Raw genomic sequence first — 16,409 nt, 5'->3', positions numbered from 1 at the left:
TTGAGTCTGTGTCCTCTAGTGATAGAAATCTGGTTGAATTGTGATTTTTCGTAGTAAGCATTCACAGGTGCACCAGAATGCTCTGAGCAATTCCTTAACTAAACACGAGGGGAGCTACACACTGACCAAAATCAACCTCTCGTTCCCAGGTTCCCTTTCCAGCTTCTTCTCCGTAACTCAGATTGAGGACTGAGCGCAGTAGCTAGTAATCATAATAATAATAATAATAATCCTTGCCTTTGATGTAGAGCATTATCACTGTAAAATGAATTGACTGCATATTTTGCAGGCGAAACAATAGTAGACAACTATTAAACCAATTATGAGTTCGGTCACCCCCTAACGTCAGTGGCTTTGTCACCAAATTCCATGTGCAAAATGAAAGAATGTCTAACTTCTTAATGCATGATAACCTTTAAAGATGTACTGTTCTTGTGTGGTGTATTGTCGCTTTTCAGGTCTTGTTGCAGTGAGTCCTTCAATTTGACTATTAATAATAATAATAGAATTATCTTTGCATCGGACAAAATGCCTCTTGAGTCAGAGAGGACGTCTCAAAACATCTCGCACTGTGTTGCTGTAAAATGTAGTGACCGAGTGACTTGTAAACGAACAAACAGAATGGTGATTGACTGAATTGTTACTGAGAGAATGTCTTTTCTGTGCTGTTTATCACTGAGCAGAGGGAGCAGTTGTCCACGATAACAGGAACAAGAGGAGGCCATTCAGCCCATCAAGTCTGTTCCGCCAGTTTATTAGATCTTGGGAGAAATCTTCGAATTCCAATGCCCTGCCCTTTGCAATAAATAGCCCAGTACACGCAATAACAAAATACACAGCCAATTCACTTCAAGGACCTCTCAAAAACGCGATCAAGAGCTATATCAAATGCAAGAATTATTATTATTTTTATTACCCAGGTGTCTGTCCATTTCCCTTTTGAACATGCCAGTTGATTCCACCTCTACAGCTTTCTGGGAGAGAGTTCCACATCTTCACAACCCTCCGTAGGGAAAAATGCTTCCTGACCTCAGGCATGAAAACTCCACCAAGAAACAAAGAACGCACAGTAAAACGATTAAAATATTTCTGTCTTCCCATCATTTTTTAACTAAAAACGATTTGGGCAAACATCACAAAGTAATGCTTGCCCAGTGCCAAAATAAATACATTAGCACAGCAGCGCTTTAATTCTACCCTTCCTGTCAGTTGGTCTAAATTAATTACAAAGTAATTGTGGTGTCCTGTGGCTCAGTGGTTAGAGCACTCGCTCTGCAAGCGAGAGACCCGGGTTTGATTCCCGGCAGGGCGAAACCTTGGGTAAGTTTCCTTACTCCACACGCCTGATAATAATCCCTCAAGAAAATAAAACAATAATAAATTGGTCGTTCAATCCACTGTGGGACGCTGCTGTGCGCAATTGGCTGCCGCGTTTCGCCCCCAAAATACACAGTCAATTCACTTTACAGTGTATTCTGTGAAGCGCTTTGAGACGTCTCGAAGACGTGAAAAGCGCTATATCAAATGCAAGGATTATTATTATTATCGTAATTAAAATACAGGACTCTAAAGTGACGTGTGGAATAATTATTCCATACAATCACAGCAGTAAGCAATGGTGCCTTGAGGACTCCTTTGGCTCCACCAGCAAGCACTGGTTGATTCTTACACGCAATAACTGTGAGAAACGTTAAAAACGTGTGGGACGTTTCAGTATGTTTTTCTTTCGGTAAAGGATTTCCTTTAACGTGGGGCTGTAAAAGTGGACGCTGCAGCTACAATGGCAATGAAGGGGGTAAAAATCTGACGAGATATTTTTTGCCCACCAATTAAACAGTCAATTCACTGTACAGTGTATTCTGTGAAGCACTTTGACATGTCTGAATGACGTGATAAGGCGCTATATCAAATGCAAGGATTATTATTATGACTGGTGATACTTAATACATCGTCCCAAGGTGTGATCGAAAGCAGGTATGTTGATGTTAGCAAAACCTTCCCCCCCCCCCAACTTTATTTTACTTCTGGTCCAGCCAAATGGCTTGCAATGATCTTTTCTGGTTGTGTAGATGTCTAATAATAATATTTGCATTCGATATAATGGCTTATCACGTTGAGGCGTCTCAAAGCGCTTCACAGGATTTTACTGTGCAGTGCAGTGACTTTGCATTTGTGGGCGAACCTGGCAGCCAATTTGCACACAGCAACGTCCCCGCAAACAGCCACAAAGTGACCGACCCTTTTTTTTCATCATAACAATGAATAATAATAATCCTCGCATTTGATACAGTGCCTTATCACGTCGTTGAGACGTCTCGAAGCTCTTCGCAGGATATCCTGCGAAGTGAAGTGTAGCGACTGTGTATTTTGCGGGCGGAACGCGGCAGCCAATCGCGCACAGCGGCGTCCCACAAACCGTCGTGGATCGAACGGACCAAATTATTATCGTTGTTATTTCCGTTTTCTTTATTATTTTTTGAAGGGATCATTACCCGCACGGAAAGAGATCAACCGGGTTCCTACTGACTGCTGGGTCAACAGAGGTTATATATATAGATATATATATATAAAAGAGGTGGATAGCAACTGTGAGTGGTATTAGTGGACAATATAAAGCATTGGGTGGAAGCATTGGGGTGGGTGAGAAGAGAAATTGACCTGACATTGACAAAAGGACTTTGGGCTGATTGTAGGCAAATTGATGTCTGGCTTCTCCAATCCTCTCGGACATTTGATTAACATGCAAATCCTGATGCAAACTCGAGCCTCACCTGTCAAGCTGTGGGTTCAGTGAGTTTTGAAGGGACAGGAAGAGTGAGAGGGCGTTTGTGGTTGATGATTCTTTCCCCTTCTGTGCGCGCGTGTGTGTTTTTTTTCCTTTAAACCCTTAAACCACACCGCACTCTGCAAAAGAGCGTGAGAAAATCTCTCTCTGAGGCTACTTACGGAGGGCAGACAGTCTATTTGTCCTGACTTACTTGTGCCTGTGGCTCGCTCGCTCTCTCTCTCTCTGTTTAAATCTTTCGGATACTTTATTCTACCATCACAAATGTTTTAACACCGGTCTTGCAGAGGTGGAGGAGGTAAGGAATTCTTTCATCGACTCTGGGCTTTGCTTGTTTTTTTGTTTTCCCACCACCCACACGCACCCTTTCGCTCTATTTCTCTCTCTCTGTGCGCGTGTGGGTTCTTGCAAATGCATTTGTTGGAAGAGGGGAACCTTGCAAACATAGCAAAATAATCTACAGATCCATTCCTGGAACAAAGACACACGTAGAGAGAGAGAGAAATTAAAAAAAAGAGTGCATTGTAAGAACAGGGTAAGTTAAGCTTGCACCCTTCTCTCTCTCCCTCTCTGTTGTCTTTATGTGACTGTCTTGACTAGGTTTAGATTTTGCAGCCTTTAGATTTTATTGCGTTAAATGTGTCCCAGCCAGGTTGTGGAGGGAAGAGATGGGGCAAATCCAGACATGTATTATTCTGATCCTCGTGGCACCTGTTCGGGTTGGATTTGAACCTTTGTGGAATTCAAGCGACCATTGCAATTTGAGGCAGAGAGTGAGTGAGTGTGTGTGTGTGTGTGTGTGTGAGTTGTGGTGAGCGGATTTGTGTTGCAGTTTAGAAAGAGCAAACTGCTAGAGAGAGAGAGAGACACACACAGAGAGAGGCGAGCAGTCGATTCTGTCTGCATCTCTGAGTTTCCTTTTAATTCATTATTGTAATAATAATAATAATAATGATCCTCGCTCTCCTGTTCAAATCCCTTCACTCTCTGGCCCCTCCCTACCTTCCCCCACCTTCTCACTCCCCAATCCACCACCCGGTACCTCCGCTCGACTGGCACCGGCTTCCCACTTGTCCCTCGCGCCCTCCGGCCCCACCATCGGAGTGCGCGCTTTCAGCCGCTGTGCCCCCGAAACTCTGGAACACTCTCCCTCAGTCCCTCCGCCTTGCCCCCCCCACCCCCCCCCCACCCCCCTCTCTCCCCTTCTTCAATTCCCGCCTGGACACCTTCCTCTTCGACTGTGCTTACGGCCACCTCTCCCCGGTTCGGAGTCAAGCTCCGCCCCTGTTGAGCGCTCTGAGACGCTATCCTGCGTGCAGGGCACTATAATAAGCGCAAGTTGTCGTTGTTGTTGTTGATGATATGGCGCCTTAGCGCGTCGTCGAGATGTCTCAAAGCGCTTCACACACGTGTGCTGTAAAGTGCAGTGACTGTATTTCGTGGACGAAACACAGCAGCCAATTGCGCACAGCAGCGTGTCCCACATACAGCCGCGGATCGAGTGACCAAGTTATTATTTTCGACAGGGGGAGATTATTACCCCAGAAAGCGACCCGCCAATCGACTAACAACTGGGGATGAATTGTCTTTCTCCTGAGCTGGTTCAATTCAAACTCTGAGGTGCGTAAGTTGCCACTCTCCTCTGCATACTTTTAAGGACGCTTGGAATAACAGGTTTGAAACTAGCCAGCGGCCTCAATAATGCTAATCAGTTTGTCTTGTACATGAAGAATTAAAGGAACAATATTACCTTAAACAGCCTCAAGCAAGACTCGATATTAGAAGGATCCATCATTCCCCTCCATTCCTCTTTTCCCTCTTCTCTCTCTCTCTCTCGCTCCCTCCCTCCAATACCGTAGTAGCACATGCATTATGTGGACTTGATTTCAGGGCAAAAGAGAGAGCACTTAACGTCTCCAAAGCCATTCTATTTGATGGCTGAAACTTTTTGTTCTAATCCACCCTAAAGTGGTACAAACTCCAAGCAACTCTAGGCAAAGATATAATATTTCTTTGACACTTTGGCTCAAGTGCTCCTCTGTCTTCAAAGTCCGTTCTGACTGTCTTTACAGCTGTTCGGATTGGTTCTCGAAGGCATTTCGTTTTGAGTTCAGTACCTGATTTACGACTGGATGCATTGAACAGGAATGAGGCACAGATCAGCAAATCCCACTGCATCGTTCGCAGGAAAGGTGTAGGTTTTTTGGTCAGCTGGGTGTCTTGACACACTCGGAAACCCGTCACCGTGCTTAAGAGTATTCAAACCGGACTGACTGAGAGTTTGCCAAAATCTCCCTGTGACTGAAATGGATTGCGCAATCTCTCCCTGGAGGGACGCACCTGCTTACCTTATGCCGGAGAGTAACAGTTGTAGGTTGGCGAGAGCCAAGGCTTAATAAGCCTTGCCAATCCGAGCCAAGGTCCCCAATGTGTGGGTTAGTGGTAACTGCTGGTGCCCAACCAGTCGGAGCACTCTCTGGCAAGCTTCCCATTGCTTGACCAGCTAGGGCGAGCCGGAAAGCAATGCAACTGACCCCGTTTTCAGTGTGGCAACTTTTGTTGGGTTTTATTTACTTTAGATTTACATAGAACATACGGTACAGAAACAGGCTATTCGCCACAACTAGTCCATGCTGGAGTTTGTACTCCATATTCCCTTCACCCCACCCATACCATTCTCTTCCCTTTCATTCTTTCTTTTCTGGAGTAATATGTTTCGCTCACAGAATATACAGTCGATTCACTTTGCAGTATGTTCCGTGAAGCGCTTTGAGACGTCCTGAAGACGGGATCAGGCGCTATATGAAATGCAAGGATTATTATTAACAATCCCTCAAAAAAATATGATTACTTAAGCCATGATTGTATGCTGGACGCTGCTGTGTACAATTGGCTGCCGCGATTCGCCCACAAAATACTTAGTTAATCCACTTTACAATATATTCCGTGAAGTGCTTTGAGACGCCTCGACGACCCAATAAGCCGCTATATCAAATGGAAGTATTATTATTATTTTCATAGCACCTAAACCACAATTGAGAATGTTTAATAGGATTTCTCAGATAATTACTATGAAGTCCATTGTTTTGTAGGTAAACGTGGCTGCCCTTTGCACTAGTAAGATCCCACAAACAACCCATGACTTCGCATGAGATGTTGAACTGAGGTCATGTTTCCTGTTCAAGTGGATATAAAAGATTTCAAAAAGGAGGAGGGAGTTTCTCCCGGTGTCCTGGCTAGCAATCCTCCTGGATAAAATCAGTCACTAGCTTCTTGGCAGTTTGTGGACGTTGATATTTATAATATACTTATGTTATATAAATATACAATGGTTACACTTCACAGTAAAATCCTGTGAAGATGTTTGAGACATTTCAACAACATAATGCGCTATATCAAATGCAAGTATTATTATAATAAAATCCCAAAGGCATAAATATAATAAATACCCTCCAACTCCTAAATCACAAATTCAATAATTGGGAAATATTTTAAATTATTTTTGGCCTCTGTGGTACAGCAGAAATAAGAGATTTGCCTTGCAAAGAGAACTTTTTCTTAATCAAAATAAGCTGCGTGGAATACAAAAAAAACCAAGGCTGAAGAGGTCTGCATTTTATACAGTATCTAACTTCATTGCCATTGACTTGACATTATTACATTTTCTTTGCTTTCTGTTCAAAAACCGTTGAAAAATGAAATTACAAAAAAAAAATCAAGCTTTGTTTTCCTCTCCCGGTCAATGCACAGTGTGTCTTGACAGCCACAGTNGGGGGTGTTGGCACCTCTCCAGGGCCACAGGGATGGTTGGCATCCTTACAGTGTCACAGCTAATGCCACCATTGCCTAATCTGTACCTCTTGTGGGTACAGACCAACAAAAGATTGAAAAGAGAGTTTGTGCCGGAGCCCAGTTCTCAGTCTGCCTTGACGAAAGGATTTCAGCTGTGCGGGGTATGTATTTCCCTCTTCCCCTCCTGGCTTGGCATCGGGCTCCGCCACTGTTAAGCTCTCCAAGATGCTGCCATCGTGAAGGGTTCTATATAAATGCAAGTTGTCGGTGTTTGTCTAAGTATCAGAGATAGTGTAAGTTCAATCCTCTGTCCAAAATGGGCCTCTTAAAAGTAATCGGAACCAAACGCAAATCGAACATTCCATAATTAAAACCATAATTAATAATAATAAACCCTGCATTTGATATGGAGGCTTATCGGTTCATCGCAATGCCTCACAATGTTTCACAGGGTTTATAATACATTTGATTATAGCGCCTTTCACGTCGGGAGGACATCTCTTGAGACTCTACCCTGCGTGGAGGGCGCTATATAAGTACCATGTTGTTGTTGCTCTTGTTGTTGTCTCAAAGCGCCTCGCAGGATATTCTGTCAAGTGGAGTGACCGCGTGTTTTGTGGCCGAAGATGACAGCCAATGTGCGCACACGCTGAGCCGTGAGGGCTTTACTGCAGTGTCTGTGCAATCGCAGGTGATTGTCGGGTATCATCGAGGGATGGAATGTTTGGTAAATCCACTGATTTCCCTTTGATAATTTTACATGTATTTGATTTCTCAGGTATCTGATCCCTTCCCGCCCCATTTTAAAACTTAAGCCCGGAACGTATCGCCATGGCAACTTATCATTCCAAGCTGTGTTTTTACCCCCTTAAGGATGACGGTTGTAAATCCCAGCCATTAATGTTAACCTTAGCCAAACAATAGCCAATCCTCTGGTTTTACTATTAACCTCTGCTTGTCAATAAACTGCTTCAGCAGGTGGCTAGTCAATGTGTTTGGTCAGTAAGTGGCGTTCAGTTGCTAGTTAATGATTAGTCCCTGGGCAGATATTTCCTTTTAGGGGAAAAACAGGAATGAGACCTTTTCCCAGGTACTGTACTTGATCGCTGAACCTGTAAGTTCTCAGACACGGACTGCCAAGGTATACATTTCTCTTCTATCAACACTCCCAGTGTAATAGCAACATTCCTGGATCGTGTCACCTGTTTGGAATAAATCCTAGGCCCAAGTATAGGTCTATGCTTTGCGCGTCAGAAAGCGGGTGAAATGGGAGATTTGGCGTGACGGGCGGGTAGGTGGGGGCTGTCAATGGTGTGTGCCACCATTTCGGATGAAACATTAAACTGAGCCAAGGCCCCGGGATCTGACTGTTTTCCCGATGGATGTTCATCTCAGGAATGTTGGGAACTTTGAACTTGCATCGTCTTGGCTGACATGGCAGTGTCGTGCTGGGGGGGTGCGCTGCATTCTTGTTGGAGGTGCCGTCATTCAGAAGAAGCGTTCAACGGCAATAAGTTCCCTGCATTTTAGCTGCTGTTAAAAAAAACGAATAGTTCAACTCAAATAAAGGCAGAAGTCGCTGGGGACATGAGCAGGTCAGGCAGCATCTATGGAGGGAGGAAAGTGAGTTAACGTTTCAGGTTGATGACCTCTCGTCAGAACTTCATCGACCTGAAACGTTAACTCGCCTTCCTCTCTCCATAGATGCTGCCTGACCTGCTAAGTGTTCACAGCGACTTCTATTTTTATTTCAGATTTCCAGCAGTATTTTGCCTATAGTTAAACTCAATGTCTATCTACTACGTAGAGCTATTTCCAGTTAGTTTCTGTGGTGCAATGCCTGACATTCTGCGTGCTTGCTTGTACTTTGAATTTATTACTGGATCTATAATGAAGGATGTGTCCTGTACCCCTCAGTTGAAGTAGAGCTTCCTTTTATCCTGCAGTTTTTACAGCCTGGATACTGACCACTTTAGTGTCCAATTGTTGCCTGGCCCAGCTGTGTTAATATGCTTTGGTTGACAAGCGCTGCTTCAAGTGCTTTTATTGCGCGAGAAATACGGATGCATTGATTGCGATCTCTTGTGCTAAATTGATTTATTCAAATCTGTCTTTATTGCGATGGAAGGACCTTCTTGTAATGTTTAACTTCCGCATGAAATGTGACTCTAAATGTGTTGCAATGACCATTTCGCTCGTGAAGGTAGTGTCTTGTACTGAGGTGCAGCCCCATAGTCTTTTCAATACAACAACAACTTGCATTTATATAGCGCCCTTCACACGGGGTAACATCCCGGAGCGCTTGACAGTGACTGAGTCTGACACCGAGCCAGGGGGAGAGTGAGGGTTGTTTTTTAAGTGAAGAAGAGACAAACTTGGGCTCTTCAGCCTTGAGAGAAGATGACTCAGACGGGACCTTATGGAAGTGCTTAACATTTTATAAGGGATTGAAAAAGTAAACCTAGATCAAAGTGTTACTTTAAGGTGTATCATGACAGGAGAACAAGAGCTGCAAAGGGCAATTTCAGGACAGATACCCGGAAGTTTTTCTTTACGCAGAGGGGAATCGACGACTGGAACAGGTTGTCAGAGAAGGTAGTAGAGGCCAGGTCACTGGGACTCATTTAAAAAGCAGCTTGATGCAGTGATGGAGGGGACAGTATGNTTTTTTTTGAGGGATGAGATCCGATGTGCCGAAGAGCCTTCTTCATCCAGACCAGTCTTGTCATCTTGTGGAACATGAAGTTTGATACAATAAAATGTCATGGTAAGTGTAAGCAAGCTCTTGTCTATACGCAACGACACGATAAGGCGCTACCTCAATTACAAGGATTAATATTATTATCCTCCCGACATGAAAGCCATTATATATTTGCATGTTGTTGTAGGGGGAGAAGGAGCGTGGCTCCCAATGCTTTATCTGAATGCACGTCACACGAGGCGGCTCATTGAGTTCCACACCTGGAATCAGTTGTCACATGATGGTCATCCACATTAACTGCTGTTACCTTGGAGTCTAAACTTTGATCCTATCTGAGCTGCGATGGATGCTGCGATAACGATGCAGAACCTTGTTCCCAGTGTCATTAATTCCTCCCACGAGTTGATGAATGGGATGCCCATGTGAACTAACCCCAGGTACCTATCGCAAGCAAAGGGGGGAAGAACGTATATTAAGCCACCTGATTACCGACGTGTTCTCTGGGAGAACAAGTAGAGCTTATCTGGCTGGTGATAAAAGATAGGCAAGTGTTGTGACATGCTCCGATGCTCAGACAAATTGCTTTGCTAACACCCCGCAACTCACCTTTCTCAAAAGTTCACGGGCAAAAAGTAATGGTAACCAATTGATTTACACCTGTCATTCATTAATTGAGGACGTGCTCTGAACACTTGTTTGCTTAAGGAACTGGGAAGAAAAATGCAGGGATTTCATGCCCCTGGAATAATTGCAAGACAACAGATAGACGTCGAAAGGCAAAATACTGCAGATGCTGGAAATCCGAAATAAAAACAGAAGTCGCTGGGAACACGCAGCAGGTCAGGCAGCATCTATGGAGAGAGGAAAATTAGTTAACATTTCAGGTTGATGACCTTTCATCAGTTCCAAACAAAAGTCATAGACTTGAAACGTTAACTCATAGATAGTGGTCACTTGGTGTCAATTGGGAAATGTCACAATCTTACTGTAACAATGACAATAATTTATACTGATACGACGCCTTTCACGTTGAGAGCACGTCTCAAAGCGCTTCACACCGCTGACGGGCACCCGAGCTGGGCCGGAGGAAATGGGTTGGTGGGGGGAGGAAAGATGACCGAAAGCACTGTGGAAAAGAGAGAGTTTAATCGTGAGGAGAAAGGGGACGAGGCGGAGGGATTCTGTGTGGAGCTCGAGAGAGCACCTTTCATTGTATTGTTTGAACTGCACTAACAGTGGGAGCGGAGCGAAGCAGCGAAGCCAGATACATCAGAACGTGGAGTCCTGTAGCTCAGTGGTTAGAGCACTCGCTTTGCAGGTGAGAGACCTGAGTTCAATTCCAGGCAGAGGGCGAAACCTTGAGCAAGTTTCCTTACTCCACACACAGCCTAATAATAATCCCTCCAAAACCAAAAACAATAATAAATTGGTCATTTTCAATCTACGACTGTTTGTGGGACATTGCTGTGCGCAATTGGCTGCCGCGTTCGCCCACAAATATACAGTCAATCCACTTTACAGTGTGTTCTGTGAAGCGCTTTGGGACGTCCTCCCGACGTGAAAAGCGCTATATCAAATGCAAGTATTATTATTATTATAACCCTCTTGCTATATTTCACAGAAAGTTGTTTCTATTTATCGTCACCATCTGCTTTCAACTGCCGAGCCCAGGTTTGATGGGCCCAGGTAGCTCTCTATTAAATCCCTGTACGCCTTTTTGTCCTCTTTAAGCCGTGCACATCGTTATGTGACTTCTGCAAAAATCCAATTGAACGATGTCTGTTGGCTGATCACCATCCACTAATTCAGCTATCCCCCCCACCACCACCCCCCACCCCCCCAAAAGGATTCCAGAAGCTTTCTGAGCCATGACCTCGTTCTTATGACCTCCTTTTGCTCTTTAGATAAACATTTATGGCATCCCATAAAATGCTGTTCAGCCTTTTTTTTTGATCCACCGATTATGTCAGACCAACTGGTTTGCATTTCCCATGATTTCTATCTCACTTTTTTAAAAAAATAGTATTGGGATTAAGTGAGAGAAGTTTTCTAGCCTCAGAAGCTATAATAATAATAGCCGTCGTGTGTTGAAGTACATTCCAGGTCGGGAGGATGTCTCAAAGCTCCTCACAAGATATACTGTAAAGTATAGTGACTGTATTTTGTAGGCGAACACAATTATAGAACTTTAGAATACCGACCAGCATTTTGCTTATAATATTTCGTCACTAGTATTTTTTTGACGCCGTGTTTTTTTTGCTTTTATTTTAGGAGTCATTTTGCCCACAAGATGTACAGTCAATTCACTTTACAGTATATTCTGTGAAACGATTTGAGACGTCTCACAGACGTGATAGCAACAACAAAATTACACGTGTATAGCGCCTTTCACGTCGGGAGGACGTCTCAAGGCGCTGGGCAGACAGAGTTACGGATCCGAGCTGGGGGTCAGGGTAGGGGAGGGCAGGTGTGGGAGCAGGGAGATCGAAAGCACGGTCGAAGAGGTGGGACTTGAGGTGGGTCTTGAAGGTGGCGACGGAGGGGACGAGATGGAGGAACTGCGCGATGGAATTCCAGAGGGTGGGCGCAGAGTGGCAGAAGGCCCGCCCACCGATAGAGGGGCGAACGAGGCAGGGGACGTAAAGCAAGCCGGAGCCCGCTGAGCGTAAGGAGCGATCAGGGTGATAAGGCTATATATCAAATGCAAGGATTATTATTATTATTATTATTTGAGAGCATGAGGGAATTGTCAATTTTTTTAAATTCAGTTTTAACTTTGAAACCCGTTTTTGACTGTCAGGTAAATATATTGTATTCACTATTTCCTGATGCCCAAATTGGCATCATACCTGCCTTCTCTCGTCCCCCTCCAGCCTCTTTACACTGGTGTGCCATTCCCCGGGTTATTCTCGGAATACCCTGCCTAACTTGCCATTGTTCATGTGTGAACACGCATGTGTTCACATGTCAGCCTTTGCCTTCGGTGTCAGTACGCCACTTGTCTATAGAGGACGTCACAGCTTGAGCGTAATCCCTCCTCACCCAGTACTGTACCTTCACAGATCAATTCTACTGATGCTTATTTTAATGATGCTCCAGTTCAGTGCTGTGGGAGCGCTGTATTGTTGGAGGTTTGGATGAGACGCTAAACTGAGGTCCCCCTTTTGCCTGTTCAGGTGGACATTAACGATCCCATGTCACTACTTGAAAAGCGTACGGATGTTCTTCCCAGTGTCCTGACTGCAAATTCCTCCCCCCTCCCCCTGCCCTTCACAAAACATCGGTCATTTGCTTCACGGCTGTTTGTTTGCAATTGACTTCCGGGCTACAAAACACACAGTCCCTGATTTTAACAGAAGCACTGTGAGATATTTCAACGGGGCAAGGAGCTATGTCAAATGCAAGGACTGTTGTAAAGAGACTCACAAATGTACTCTTAACATCAAGACGTGAAATGAACAAAGTCCAACGCGATGGGTCGTGATGGAACACCTCGGAAACCAGAAGTGGCAGATTAGAGTGGATCGCAATTGAACTGTCTCATCAATCAACTCAAACAGCCTCCATAGCAACAACCGAAGAGGTGGGAATCGGAGCTACAGCCCCTTCAGTCTATGTTCAATGAGAATACAATGGTTCCACTGGATACTTGAAGGGCTGCCGAGAATTTTTTGCATGATGAATGCCCAATCCTTTGTAACAAAGGGCGCTCGGTTGATTCCAGTGTGCCCAGAGCTTACACATAGACTCAAAGTTTGACGTGCACAAAGATTAATGGAAAAGGTTTTCAAAACCTCAGGAAGTAAAGTTCAAAGACTCGCGGTGGGGGAGTGCGGTGACGACTACATCGAAGTCACAGAATTCAATTTTTTTTATTTCCCAAAGAACTAGCTGCTTTGTTTTTAAAGGTACTCTGAAAACACAAGATATTGTATCTGATTTGGCCTGTGTTAGATGTCTCAAAGCACTTCACGGAATAAGCTGCAAAGTGAACTGACTGCATATTTTTGGGGCGAAACGCGGCAGCCAATTGCGCACAGCAGCGTCCCACAAACAGTCGAAGAAGACCAATTTTTTTTCTTTTGAAGGAATTATTATCCCAGGAAAAGCGATCCGCCAATCGACTAACAACCGGATTCCTACCTAAGTAGGTAGGTAAACAGAGGTGTGTGGAGTAAGGAAACTTTCCCAAGACTTCTCCCCGCCGTGAATCAAAACCAGGTCTCTCGCTTGCGAGGTGAGCGCTCTAACCACTGAGCTTCAGGACTCCATTATAAGATTCGGGACAGAAAGCCAAACTTCTGAACTATTAATTTACGTGTACGCCATCAAATGTAGGCTATTCTAATAATAATTCTTGAGTTTGATATAGCGCCTGATCCTATAGTGGAGATGTCTCAAAGTGCTTCACGCCTGGAAAACAAAACTTGCACAACTGGCTTAACAATGGCGTTGCACACTGGAGACCTGCAGCAAATTGGGTAGAGCATTCACCCCGCAAGTGAGAGACCTGGGTTTGAAACTTTATAATAAAAATAATAATCCTTGCATTTGATATAGCGCTTTTCACGTCAGGAGGACATCCCAAAGCGCTTCACAGAACACACTGTAAAGTGAATTGACTGTATATTTGTGGGCGAACACGACAGCCAATTGCGCACAGCAATGTCCCACAAACAGTGGTAGATTGAAAATGACCAATTTATTATTGTTTTTGGTTTTTGGAGGGATTATTATTAGGCTCTGTGTGGAGTAAGGAAACTTGCCCAAGGTTTCGCCCTCTGCCTGGAATTGAACTCAGGTCTCTCACTTGCAAAGCGAGTGCTCTAACCACTGAGCTACAGGACTCCACAAAGTTTAGGCAAGTTTCCTTACTCCACCCATCTCTGTTTACCGAGCAGTACGTAGGAACCTGGTAGGTAGTTGACTGGTGAATCACTTTTCCGGTGGTAATAATCCCTTCAAAATAATAATAATTCGGTCACTCAATCCATGACTGTTTGTGGGACACTGCTGTGCGCAATTGGCTGTCACGTTCGACCAAATGGTTCATGGGTAACTGGGTTGTATTCCTGTTTTTTATTAGGATTATTGAGGTTGACAGGCAACCGGAAAGACTCACCTTGGGCCAAAAAAGCTTTTACATCCTTACATCAGGAATTATATTGAAAATCGTTTGTCATTTTGATGGGCGAAGCTTGCTAAATCATTTTGCTTGCAATTCTTCCTCTTGTCTAATTTTCATTGATAGCATCACAAGATTTCACACCTATCAATGTCAAAACATCTCAAAGAGCCTCACAGGTATATATGTAACTGCGTATTTTGTCGGCAAACGCAGCAGCCAGTTTGCACACAGATATGTTCCAATAATAGCAATTATGTGAGTGACCAATTAATCTGGAAGACACCAAGAGAAACTCCCATCTCTTCTAGAATAGAGTAATGTCATTAACGTCCACCTGAACAGGAAGAAGAATTGTTGGAGTTTCTGTCATTTCAAGTCCTGTTGGTGTGCAAGGCACTAAACAAATGTAAATTTATCTGCAAATTGCACAGTCCCTCCAATTTACAATATATCTTGTGAAGCGCTTTGAGGCATCTCGATAACAAATGCAAGGATTGTTATTGTTCTAGACTAAAGATCCCACAGGTTCACTCTGCCTGTCGAGGTGGACATTACATTAACAATCCTACAGCATTATTTCCAAAAGGAGAAGGGTGTTTCCCAGTGTCCTGGCTAACAATTCCCCCCCCCCACATCCCAGATAACATTGTTCATTCAATTCATGGCTGTTTGTGGAACGTCGCTGTGTGGAGTTTTGACCTCCACCACCACGCCTCCTCCCCTCCATTTGAAACTGTTCTGCTTTAAACCTCCATGAATCAGATACATTAGTTGAATAAAAACGACATCTACGCATGTTGGAAGTCTGAACTAAGAATGAAGTGCTTGGAAATGCGAAACCTGTCAGTCAAAATAAGAACTGGTCATCGTGTAACCTTAACCTTGCCTTTCTCTTTCTGATGCTTTTATTCATACGGACTTGACACATTTTAATTCGGAGAAGTTTTCGAAAATTTATGAGCCATCACGCAGTCAACGGCTCATGCAAGAATGCAGTGTGCATTTTTCATTCTTTAGAGTGTGTGAGCGAGCGATGACAAGAGTCTAAAGGCCTCAAGTTTACTGTGTTCGTGCCAAGCAACTGGCCTGACCCGGAGGGAGCAGTGATGCTCATTCAGATAATTTACCATTGCTAAACTGTGATTTATAGCGAGGCGTAAAACGTGGCCAATAAGAGTATCAGTAAGAAGTCATCATTACCCACACTAAAGCTTCTGAATCTGTCACTCGTACCTTATTCACTCAGAAATGTGCCCGCAGCAAAAGTGGTTGAATTTCTGCCGAGTGGCGCATGTTCCTGAGTTGAAAGCAATTGCGCGTCAGTGGAAAGAAGTGGTTTAGGTGTCAGCCTGGCTCAGCCTCTGGCGCTCTCACCTCTGAGTCGGAAGGTTGTGGGTTCAAGCCGGAACGTTGAGCTCATAGTCTCGGCTGACTTTCCAATGCAGTGCCGGAGGTGTGCTGGGTTGCCTCAAGCGCTGTCGTTCGGGTGAGACGCTAAACCGAGATCCCATCTGCCTTTTTGGGTGGATGTTAAAACAACCCACGGGGGAGATTAAGAAGAGAAGGGAGCTTCTCGTGGTGTCCTGGCCAACAATCCACTGGATAAAACGGTCATTTCACTTCATGACCGAGTGGGACCTTGCACAAGTTGGTTGCGATGTGCACCTGCAAGTAGACAGTTGTGCAATTATATCTGAAGCACTTTGAGGCATTTTGATGTTGTAGGCACTGTGTCGATGGAAGGCTTATTATTGTTTTAATTATTACAGCTGTTTGCGGACTTGACTCTGTGCAACTTGGCTGCTTTGGGATGTCCTCCAGACGTGAAAGGTACTACATCAAATGCAAGGATTGTTGTTATTATTTTATTTATTTCTTTATTATTACAAACTCCATGATTTCATAAAGAACGTATAATGTTTGGGCTCGTTACCTGATTAGCAGATCACTATCAATGAACCATGTTTGATTATAAGTAGGTCTCCTTCTACAAAAGAGGCCCA

The 16,409-nt window shown here is 44.2% G+C and overlaps 1 protein-coding gene across 2 annotated transcripts in view; it reads left to right on the top strand.

Moving 5' to 3' along the window:
• The first annotated feature begins 2,789 nt into the window (after positions 1 to 2,789).
• lypd6b (LY6/PLAUR domain containing 6B) overlaps positions 2,790 to 16,409 on the top strand; it is a 37,753-nt gene continuing 24,133 nt past the window's right edge. Inside the window, exon 1 of one of the 2 annotated variants that reach the window (XM_007896343.2) lies at positions 2,790 to 3,083. The gene's annotated coding sequence lies outside the window, so the exon portion shown is untranslated. Of the gene's footprint in view, positions 3,084 to 4,356; positions 4,406 to 16,409 lie in introns of those variants that run through there. The other variant, XM_007896344.2, reaches the window with a different exon arrangement.

The sequence above is a fragment of the Callorhinchus milii genome, unplaced genomic scaffold, assembly GCF_018977255.1.
Source record: "Callorhinchus milii isolate IMCB2004 unplaced genomic scaffold, IMCB_Cmil_1.0 Scaffold6, whole genome shotgun sequence".
NCBI classification, from domain to species: domain Eukaryota; kingdom Metazoa; phylum Chordata; class Chondrichthyes; order Chimaeriformes; family Callorhinchidae; genus Callorhinchus; species Callorhinchus milii.
Note: the sequence above shows the minus strand (reverse complement) of the source record. Positions and strands in the feature narration are given on the sequence as shown.